This window comes from Cannabis sativa, chromosome 7, assembly GCF_029168945.1.
Source record: "Cannabis sativa cultivar Pink pepper isolate KNU-18-1 chromosome 7, ASM2916894v1, whole genome shotgun sequence".
Classification (NCBI taxonomy): Eukaryota; Viridiplantae; Streptophyta; class Magnoliopsida; order Rosales; family Cannabaceae; genus Cannabis; species Cannabis sativa.
In genome coordinates, this window is record NC_083607.1 from 49,782,353 (window position 1) to 49,792,258 (window position 9,906).

General features: G+C 37.4%; 1 non-coding gene across 1 annotated transcript; it reads right to left on the reverse strand.

Moving 5' to 3' along the window:
• Positions 1–6,291: 6,291 nt before the first annotated feature.
• Positions 6,292–6,398, reverse strand: LOC115698358 (small nucleolar RNA R71). Its single transcript, XR_004008110.2, has one exon. It is a non-coding gene; the product is annotated as a small nucleolar RNA R71 (small nucleolar RNA).
• Positions 6,399–9,906: the final 3,508 nt, after the last annotated feature.

The window sequence follows — 9,906 nt, forward strand, 5'->3', positions numbered from 1 at the left end:
TATCAAAATTACTACTAAGATGGAAATAATTCACATTATTTCAATCACCATCTAAGTATAATTTTATAAATATTAAATTAAATTCTTATTTAGAATTTTAATTCTAAATTCGTATTTAATGAATATATTTTATTAAAATAATAAAGAAAATACATTTTAAAGAATGAGCTTTATTATTATTAAGATATTCGATCTCCATTGTTGGTTTTACATCGCATTTGTTTTTGTGAGTAATCCTCCCTAATGGAGGAACGTTCATTAACAATTTCACACCGTTTAATCTCGAAAGATAAGTAGCTTTGTAAGTATTTTATATGGTATGGATCACCCTAATGGTGTCGACCATATTTGACTTGCAAAATACGAAACAATGGTAGAAGCTCATAAGATAGAATAGCCTTGACTCTCGCCTAAACGGGACAACGCTGGATTCCAATCTTGATCGAATAAAAGGTTGCTAGAATGTTTAACATTTTAGATGAGCTGACAACTCTATTCAATGGATGGTAGCTTTGACTCTCGCCTAAACGGGACACTGATATCAGTTTGTTGAAAACCTTGGAAATTATTTGGGGTTGTATTTTTTTTTTAGTATTTTCTCTTATCATTCCTACATGCTATGTGCTTATAATTTCTGAATTGATTTTGTGTTAAACCATTATTGATTTCTATTTATTATTTTGTAGTATCCTGTATAACCATGATGAATTCCATGTTATCACTGTTGACTAAAAATAAGCTAAATGGATCTAACTTTCCAAAATGGAATGAGAACAAATATTGCTCTCATAGGAGAAAGTGCCTTGTTTGTGTTAACTGAGCCGTCTCCAGAAGTGCCGGGGGATAATGCATCCAAAGCTGTGAAAGAAAAGTATGAGCGTTGGCAGAAAGCAAATGACAAAGCTCTATACTTTATGTTTTCCAGCATGGTTGACACCCTTAAAACTCGATTTTCTAAAGTCGAAAAGGCTGCTGAAGTAATGACGAAGTTAACTGAGCTATTCGGTAGGGCATCTCTTCAGTCTCGCTTTGACGCGACTAAGAAATACATCAATGCACGGATGGAACCCCATCAAAACGTGCGTGATCATGTTCTCCTCATGGCAAGTTATTTCCAAGAAGCCCAAGATCATGGTGCTGAAATGGATCATACTACTCAAGTAAGCCTTATCTTGAATAGTCTGACTCCAGAATTTCTGCCCTACACATCAAATTATGTCATGAATAAAAAGGACATAGACTTTCATGAATTAGTCAATGACCTTCAGACATATGAAAATTTGATTGGAGGACCCAAGAAGAAAGGGAGTAAGCCTCAAAATTCTGGGAATGGTAATGGGACGGTCAAACCTGAAGCAAACGTTGCCTCTGCTTCTAAGCCTAAATCGAAGAAGAAGTGGAAAAACACCAAGAAGCGTGCAAAATCCATGAAAAACAAAAAGGTTGCTGCTTCTGGTGATACACTTAAAGGAAAGTGTTTCTACTGCAATGAGAAAGGTCATTGGAAACCCCAGTGTCCTAAACTTCTTGCAAAGAAACAAGGATTTCTTTTTATAAACTTTAAGAGTTTTAGTGAATTATTATCCAATTGGATTATTGATTCTGGACTAACTTTGTTTATTTGTTTCTTCTTCTTATAGGCCAAGCTACTTGAACTCAGATGAGTTGGATCGGAAAGCTGGATAAAGGGTGAAGATCGTCCAAGTTGGAGATGAAGCTCATTAATCTATTTTTTTTAATTAATTGTTTTAGTTTAAAGACAATTTGGATTTTGAATTTTAGTTAGGGATTTTTATCCCTGTTTTTCTCATATCGTTGCAATATTTTTTTTATTAATAAAGTTTATTTTTTTTTTCTCGAATTCAAACCAATTGCAATTTATGAGATTGAGCTTCATTTACTTTATCTTAAACAACAATTACCACATTATATTTATATGTTTGTATGTGTAAGTGTTTTTATTATTGATGCAAATTCTATAATATTTACAACTCTTCATAGAGTTATATTAAATAAACACTAGAAATTATTTCTATGTTTATTAATAATTGTTAATTCTAATACAATTATTAAGAATTTGTTTAATAAAAGGATCTTTTGATCTGATAGGGGTGGAGAAAAGTTAAGAAAACTATGCAGTTCAACGATCTTTTATATCTAATGAACTCTAGATTGTTTTCAACTCCACATAAACTCTGTCAATAATATCTCTGAATATGGTAATAGCCTACTCCCCTTGATTTGTATTGACTTAAGAACAAAGAATATAGTGATTCTTCTCTTAGAGCTTTTACAATAATATCTCTGAATATGCTTTCTTAGATAACTTTTTTCCACCTTTTGTTGAGTGAGAATAGATCACTATTTATAGAGCTTTGTGCTTGAGGGATTGTTTCCCTTTTGTTTACAATGTCTATAAACGGTAAGATTACACATTAAATGTATAGAATACACTTATTGAGGGATTTTTACAGCTTCCCATATCTCTATGATACAATCCCAAACTTATAGGGATTGTTCTTATCCTTCACAATGTAAATGCTGAAGATGCTAAGTGTTGATATGTTGTTCGGACTGTCCACTGCTCGACTAGGAGGACCTCATCTGTGCAGGTATATGTGGTGCTCTGCTCAAAACACCTTATGGAGAATCGGTTCCACGTGTCACCAACGTGTGATGCCACGTCAAAGTGCCAAAATTGGGATAGCAATAGGGATGGCTACCTACAAGATATTTTATGACAGGAAGTGCAGATCTCCAACTCACTGGGATGAAACGGGAGAAAAGAAATACCTAGGTCCAGAATCAGTGCAACAGACTAATGAAGCTACAGAAAAGATCAAGGCAAGAATGCTTGCCTCTCGGAGTAGGCAAAATAGTTATACAGATCCAAAACGCTGACATTTAGAGTTTCAGGTAGGAGATCATGTATTCCTACGGGTATCTAATCCATTCAAGATTCTTGAGAAGGTTAGATCGATGGCATATCGTCTAGCCTTACCTCCAGCACTTTCAGCAGTTCACAACGTATTTCATGTTTCTATGTTATGAAAATACGTTTCAGATTCCACTCATGTACTGAGTTATGAGAACCTTGAACTTCAGCCAGATCTATCGTACGAAGAACAACCAATTCAGATCTTAGACAGGAAAGATAAAGTCCTTCGAAATAAGACCATAACTTTGGTCAAGGTACTTTGGAGAAACATTAAGGTGGAAGAAGACACCTGGGAGTTGGAGTCCAACATGAGGGCTCAATATATAAAGTTGTTCAAGTTAGATTTTGAGGACGAAATCCTTTTAGCAGGGGAATAATTGTAAAGACCGCTTAATTTTTATATGAGAATTAGCAAATAATTAGGGCTTAATTATGAAACAATATTATTAATTATGATTTATGAATTTATGGATATTTATTTGAATGCAGGGTGTGTTATGCATGATGTATATGAAATTTTATATTTTTCATGTTTTGTGCCCGGCAACATTAGAACGCGGCGTTTGGCCACTAGAATCACATTTTAGTATTTTAGTTTCAGCAGAGAAATATAGTTAGACATTGAGAATGTCGGGAATTTTTGAGGTTTTGGAAATGACCAATTTACTCCTAGGTGACAGTGTAATTTATGGTGTATGTGGGGGCAAAATAGTGTTTTGCCGTGGGATTTCTTTTGTCATTTAGTGAGCTTTAGTTAGATGTTATAATCTGATTTTAGTAAAAAGGGATTAGATAAAATTTATTTCATTTATCTCAATTAGAAAAATTAAGAAATCACATAAATCACCTTCTCTCTCTTTAGCTTTCTCTCTCTCTCTCTCTCTCTCTCACCCTTAAGAAGGTTGCAAGAGTTCTAGTTTTTCAGCTTTAATTCAGAGCTTTCTAGCTAAATTTTTAGTGTGTCAACTCAAGGTAATGTTGGAAATATTTTACCAGGATCTAGATTTACTAACAAGTATGTTTCATTAACATCCTAATATGAATTTCTAAAACAATGAAATAAACACATATAAAGTTTTAGAAAACCTTACATTGGGTGCAGCGGAATATAATGACTCCTTCCGTTCAGATCTCTAGCCCTTGATTCCTTTCTGTAGGAGAGCATTATCAAGATCTGAACCTGGATCTATTTCTCTCCTTCTTGAGCCCGATGTGTGTGGGCATTCACTCTATCACTCAAGGTTCGAAATTATTGAAGAAGAAAATAGAAGGGAAGTGGCGACTTAGAATTTTCTCTGAATGAATGAGAAGCATCATCAATCTCTTTCTCTTAAGCCATCACTATCTATTTATAGGTTACCACCTAGGTTTTAGGTTAGAATTATTTGGCATTAAAATAATAGAAAAATAAATGGTAAATTCTTAGTGTGGCCGTGTTAGGCTAAAATTAGTCTAAGATTCGGGTCATATTTCGGTTAGTTTTCACTCTTTGTTTCTAGTTTTAGGGCTATTTTACGCTTGATTCTTTTGTTTCAGGTCCTCGGGCATTTAAAGAAAGTATGTACAAGAATTGAGGAAAAACGGTGAAAGAATCGAGAAGAAAAACCAAAATTGGTGTTGCTGCCTATTCCCGTCGCGACGGGGAATTTGCCAGTCGCGACGGGAACTGACAGAAAGTTTCAAAAATTCGATGCTGAACTCCCGTCGCGACGGGGGCTTTGCCAGTCGCGACGGGGACCCTTATGACGGGATTTTTGGGCAATTTTGTAATTTCACGAATTTTGAAGATGAGAATTGGTTTAAATAGCAAGGGTTCGTGAAAAATAGGGAGTATTCAGAAGTGGAACCCTAGAAACAAAGGAGGAGGCTAGAAGAGCGGCTTGTGGCGACCCGGATCAATTGCTTCAACTAGTTCTTTCTCTTCTCTTTAATTTTTCTATGTTCTTTTCTATTTCAATGTTAATTATGGATTTGATTATGGATGCTTTGAACTAAAACTCCTATTTAGGGAGAATGATGAATGTTGTTTAAGTTTTTCCTAGTTAATGATTAATTGCCATTCCTCCATCTTGATTGTGAATATTATTCATATTTGTGTTTAATTTCCATGTGCAAGATTGATCACCTTTTACATGTTTTATGATTTTAATTTAAAATCTGAAAAGTGAGAATTGAGAATGCTAAAATTGGATAGTCGAGGTTTTGATGTGAAACGAAAGTATTTACATAGCCTTTGTGACATTTAGATTATTGCTTAATGCTGATTTCATGTTAGTTTAATTAAGAAATTAATTAGAGAGCATGAGATTTAGAACCTAGAAGATCTGAAAAGAGCTAGGTTAATTCATAATCTGTCATTCACTTCAAGAGAAGGATAGCATTTAAACATTAACCTTGGTAACTTAACAACAGGATTCGTCTCCCTATTTTCTTATCTTGATTAATCTTCCTTTAGTTAGTTTTAATTTTCTGAATTGTTTTATTTAATTCATAAAAAGTATTCTTTTACCAGATAGAATCAATAGTATAATTTAGTAGTAATTAGTCCAATTCCCTGTGGTTTGACCTCACCTGTGTGAGTGTACTACTTGATTGCGTATACTTGCGTAGTGATTATAAATTCAATAACAAGTTTTTGGCGCCGTTGCCGGGGAATTGTTTAAAGATTAATATTACATAAAATTATACTAACTTCTACTTTGGTATATTTTCTCTTGCTGATTTTCTAACCTTTTTCTTGCAATATTTTCTTGATCTATTTCAGGAATCCTAAGTGTATGCGCCGTCAAGGACAAACAGTCATATTACCAGTTGATCCTGAAATCGAGAAAACTTGCAGGAGGAATCGAAAGAACAAAAGGCAAGAAAGAGTTTCAGCAACTGCTGAAACATCAGAAATCATGGCTGCCAATGTGAACAATAATGTTGGAAACAATGGGGGTAATAACGGTAATAATGGAGGCGCTGTGGAAGATCAAGCTAATGGTCGTAGCTTGAGAGATTACATTCTCCCTACTCTGACGGGAGTGCAGTCATGTATTAGGCCACCGGCAGTGGATGCAAACAACTTCGAGATTAAACCTGCCATCCTTCAAATGGTGCAGTCTTCAGTTCAGTTTGGTGGCCTACCTTCTGAAGATCCTAATTTGCATCTCTCTAACTTCATGGAACTCTGTGAAACTTTTAAAGTTAATGGAGTTAGCGATGATGCCATTCGACTGAGATTGTTTCCATTCTCACTCAGAGAACGAGCCAAGAGTTGGTTGAACTCTTTGCCACCCAACTCTATTGCCACCTGGAATGATCTGGCAACAAAATTCTTGTCAAAGTTCTTTCCTCCAGCGAAGTCTGCAAAGCTGAGAGGAGAAATCAATAACTTCCGCCAACAAGATAATGAATCTCTCCATGAGGCTTGGGAGAGGTTTAAAGATCTGATCAGGAGGTGTCCTCATCATGGTATAGAGAAGTGGATGCTGGTTCACAACTTCTACAACGGGTTGGTTGGTAATACTAGAACTCTAATAGATGCAGCAGCGGGCGGAGCTTTTATGAGAAAGAGTGCTAATGAGGCGTATGATCTATTGGAGGAGATGGCTCTAAACAACCAGCAGTGGCCAACTGAAAGGAGTCAATCTAAGAAGGTAGCTGGTGTGTTAGAAGTTGATGCCATCACAAAGTTAACAGCTCAGGTTGAGGCATTGACAAAGCTAATTGCAGGGCAAGCTAAACAAGCCCAAATTGTTTGTGAGTTATGTGGAGGAAGTCATCACTTTTCGGAGTGTCAAGCAGATGTGGATGATTTGCCAATGGATGAAGCTAAGGCCATTGGGAATTTTTCACAGAACAACAACAACAACAATTATGGGTTCAACCAGAATAACAACCGAAGAAACAGTGGGTTCTATCAGCAACGCAATCAGAACCAACAGTTTAATCAGCAACAAGCCTCTGGTGGAAATTCTAGTTTGCAAACAGATTTACTGCTCCAGTTTATGACTGAAACTAGATCTTCAATTAAAGACCTGCAGACTCAGATGGGCCAGCTAGCAACTCAGGTAGCAACCCGCCCTCAAGGAAATTTGCCTAGCACAACTGAAGTTAATCCTAAAGAAAACTGCAAGGCAATTACCCTGAGGAGCGGTAAGAAGTATGATGGGCCTGAGTTTCCACAACCAGTTGAGGTAGATGAAGAAATAACTGTTCAACCAGTGCAAACACCAACACCAACAGCAGAGAAAGCTACTGAAAGCTCAGCACTACCACAACAGTCTCCACCTATTAGAATTGATCATCATGTGAAAATACCCTATCCTCAGAGGCTCAGAAAGTCAAGCTTAGACAAGCAGTTCACCAAGTTTCTTGAAGTCTTCAAAAGACTTCACATTAACATTCCTTTTGCTGAAGCTCTAGAGCAGATGCCAAGTTATGTGAAGTTTATGAAGGAAATTTTGTCAAAGAAGAGGAAGATGGAAGATTATGAGACAGTGGCTCTAACTGAAGAGTGTAGCGCTATTCTACAGAAGAAACTCCCTCCAAAGCTCAGAGATCCAGGGAGCTTCACTATTCCTTGTACTATTGGAAAAATTGAAGGAATAAATGCACTATGTGATTTGGGAGCCAGTATAAACTTAATGCCTTTGTCAGTGTTTAAAAGACTGCAGCTGGGTGAAGCAAAGCCAACCACGGTAACTCTTCAATTGGCGGATCGATCACTAGCTCATCCTAGAGGAGTCATTGAGGATGTGTTAGTAAAAGTTGACAAGTTCATCTTTCCAGCTGACTTCATTGTTCTGGATATGGAAGAAGACAGCAATGTTCCTATCATCCTGGGGAGACCTTTCTTGGCAACAGGGAAAGCACTGATTGATGTTCAGAAAGGAGAGTTAAAGCTTAGGGTGCAAGGAGATGAAGTTGTATTTAATGTGCTCAAGGCAATGACCTACCCTACGGCTAGTGACAATTGTTTTGCAATTGATGTGGTGGATCAGTTGGTGGAGACAAAGACGCATATTGAAGACCCTCTTAATCTGACTTTGGTACAAGAGGAGGTGGTGGAACAAGACGGTAAGGAAGCTTATGAGTATGCTATGTGGCTCGACTCTTATGGACCGTTGAATAGAAGATACTATGAAGAGTTAGGAGTCATACCAACAAAGCCTACCCCATCTACTGAAAAACCTCCTCAACTAGAGTTAAAAGTCCTACCGGAGCATCTCAGGTATGAATATTTGGGAGAAAGTAAGACACTTCCTGTCATTGTGGCATCTTCCCTATCTTCTGTAGAGACAGACAAGCTATTACGGGTTCTAAGGAAGCATAAGAAAGCCATTGGATGGACTCTAGCAGATATTAAAGGGATCAGCCCCTCAACTGTAATGCACAGAATCTTAATGGAGGAAGGAGTGAAGCCTACCATTGATGCACAACGAAGATTAAATCCACCGATGAAGGAGGTTGTCAGAAAAGAAGTCTTAAAGTGGTTAGATGCCGGGGTAGCGTATCCTATTTCAGATAGTAAATGGGTAAGTCCAGTCCAGGTTGTTCCAAAGAAAGGAGGGATGACGGTGGTGAAGAATGAAAAGAATGAACTCATCCCAACCAGAACTGTCACGGGATGGAGAATTTGCATTGACTACCGGAAACTCAACAAGGCCACAAGAAAAGATCACTTTCCACTCCCATTCATTGATCAGATGTTAGACAAGTTGGCAGGTCAAGAGTACTATTGTTTCCTTGATGGGTACTCAGGGTATCACCAAATAGCTATAGCACCAGAGGATCAAGAGAAAACAACATTCACATGTCCATACGGTACTTTTGCTTTTCGACGAATGCCATTTGGGCTGTGTAATGCTCCAGCAACATTTCAGAGGTGTATGATGGCCATATTTTCAGATCTAATAGAAAAATGCATCGAGGTGTTCATGGATGATTTTTCAGTGTTTGGTTCATCGTTTGACCAATGTTTAAGCAACTTGGAATTGGTCTTAACAAGGTGTGAAGATTCTAATTTGGTGTTGAACTGGGAAAAATGCCATTTCATGGTTACGGAAGGAATAGTGCTGGGACACAAAATCTCGAAAGAAGGTATTGAGGTTGATAGAGCCAAAGTATCTACAATTGAGAACTTGCCTCCTCCAATTTCAGTTAAGGGAGTTCGAAGCTTCTTGGGTCATGCCGGGTTCTACAGAAGATTTATCAAAGACTTCTCCAAAGTTGCCAAACCGCTATCTAATCTTCTCGCTAGTGGCGTACCTTTTGAATTTGGGAAAGATTGTCTTAAAGCATTCCAGATTCTCAAGGATAAGTTAATCTCAGCACCGATCGTGACTACGCCAAACTGGAAATTACCTTTTGAAATCATGTGCGATGCAAGTGATTATGCGATTGGAGCAGTGTTGGGACAACGGGTTGACAAGGTATTCAGAACTATTTACTATGCAAGCAAAACCTTGAATGATGCCCAACTGAATTACGCTACTACAGAAAAAGAGATGCTGGCTATAGTGTTCGCATGTGACAAATTTCGACCCTACTTGATTTGCAATAAAGTGATAGTGTATACAGATCATTCTGCAATCAAGTACTTGATGACTAAGAAGGATGCCAAACCAAGACTAATTCGATGGGTTCTTCTTTTGCAAGAATTTGATCTAGAAATAAAAGATAAGAAGGGTACAGAGAACCTGGTAGCAGATCACTTGTCAAGACTAGAGCTGGAAGAAAGTCAGAATATGAAAGAGGTGCAAATAAATGAACAATTTCCCGATGAACAACTCTTTAGTGTGAGGGAAAGTTTGATGGTACCATGGTATTCTGATTATGTTAACTTCTTGGCTGCCAATATTACTCCTCCTGAGTTATCTCGACAACAACTAAAGAAATTCTTTTCTGAGGTGAAACACTACTACTGGGAAGAGCCAATCCTCTACAAGCACTGTGCAGATCAGATAATAAGAAGGTGTGTG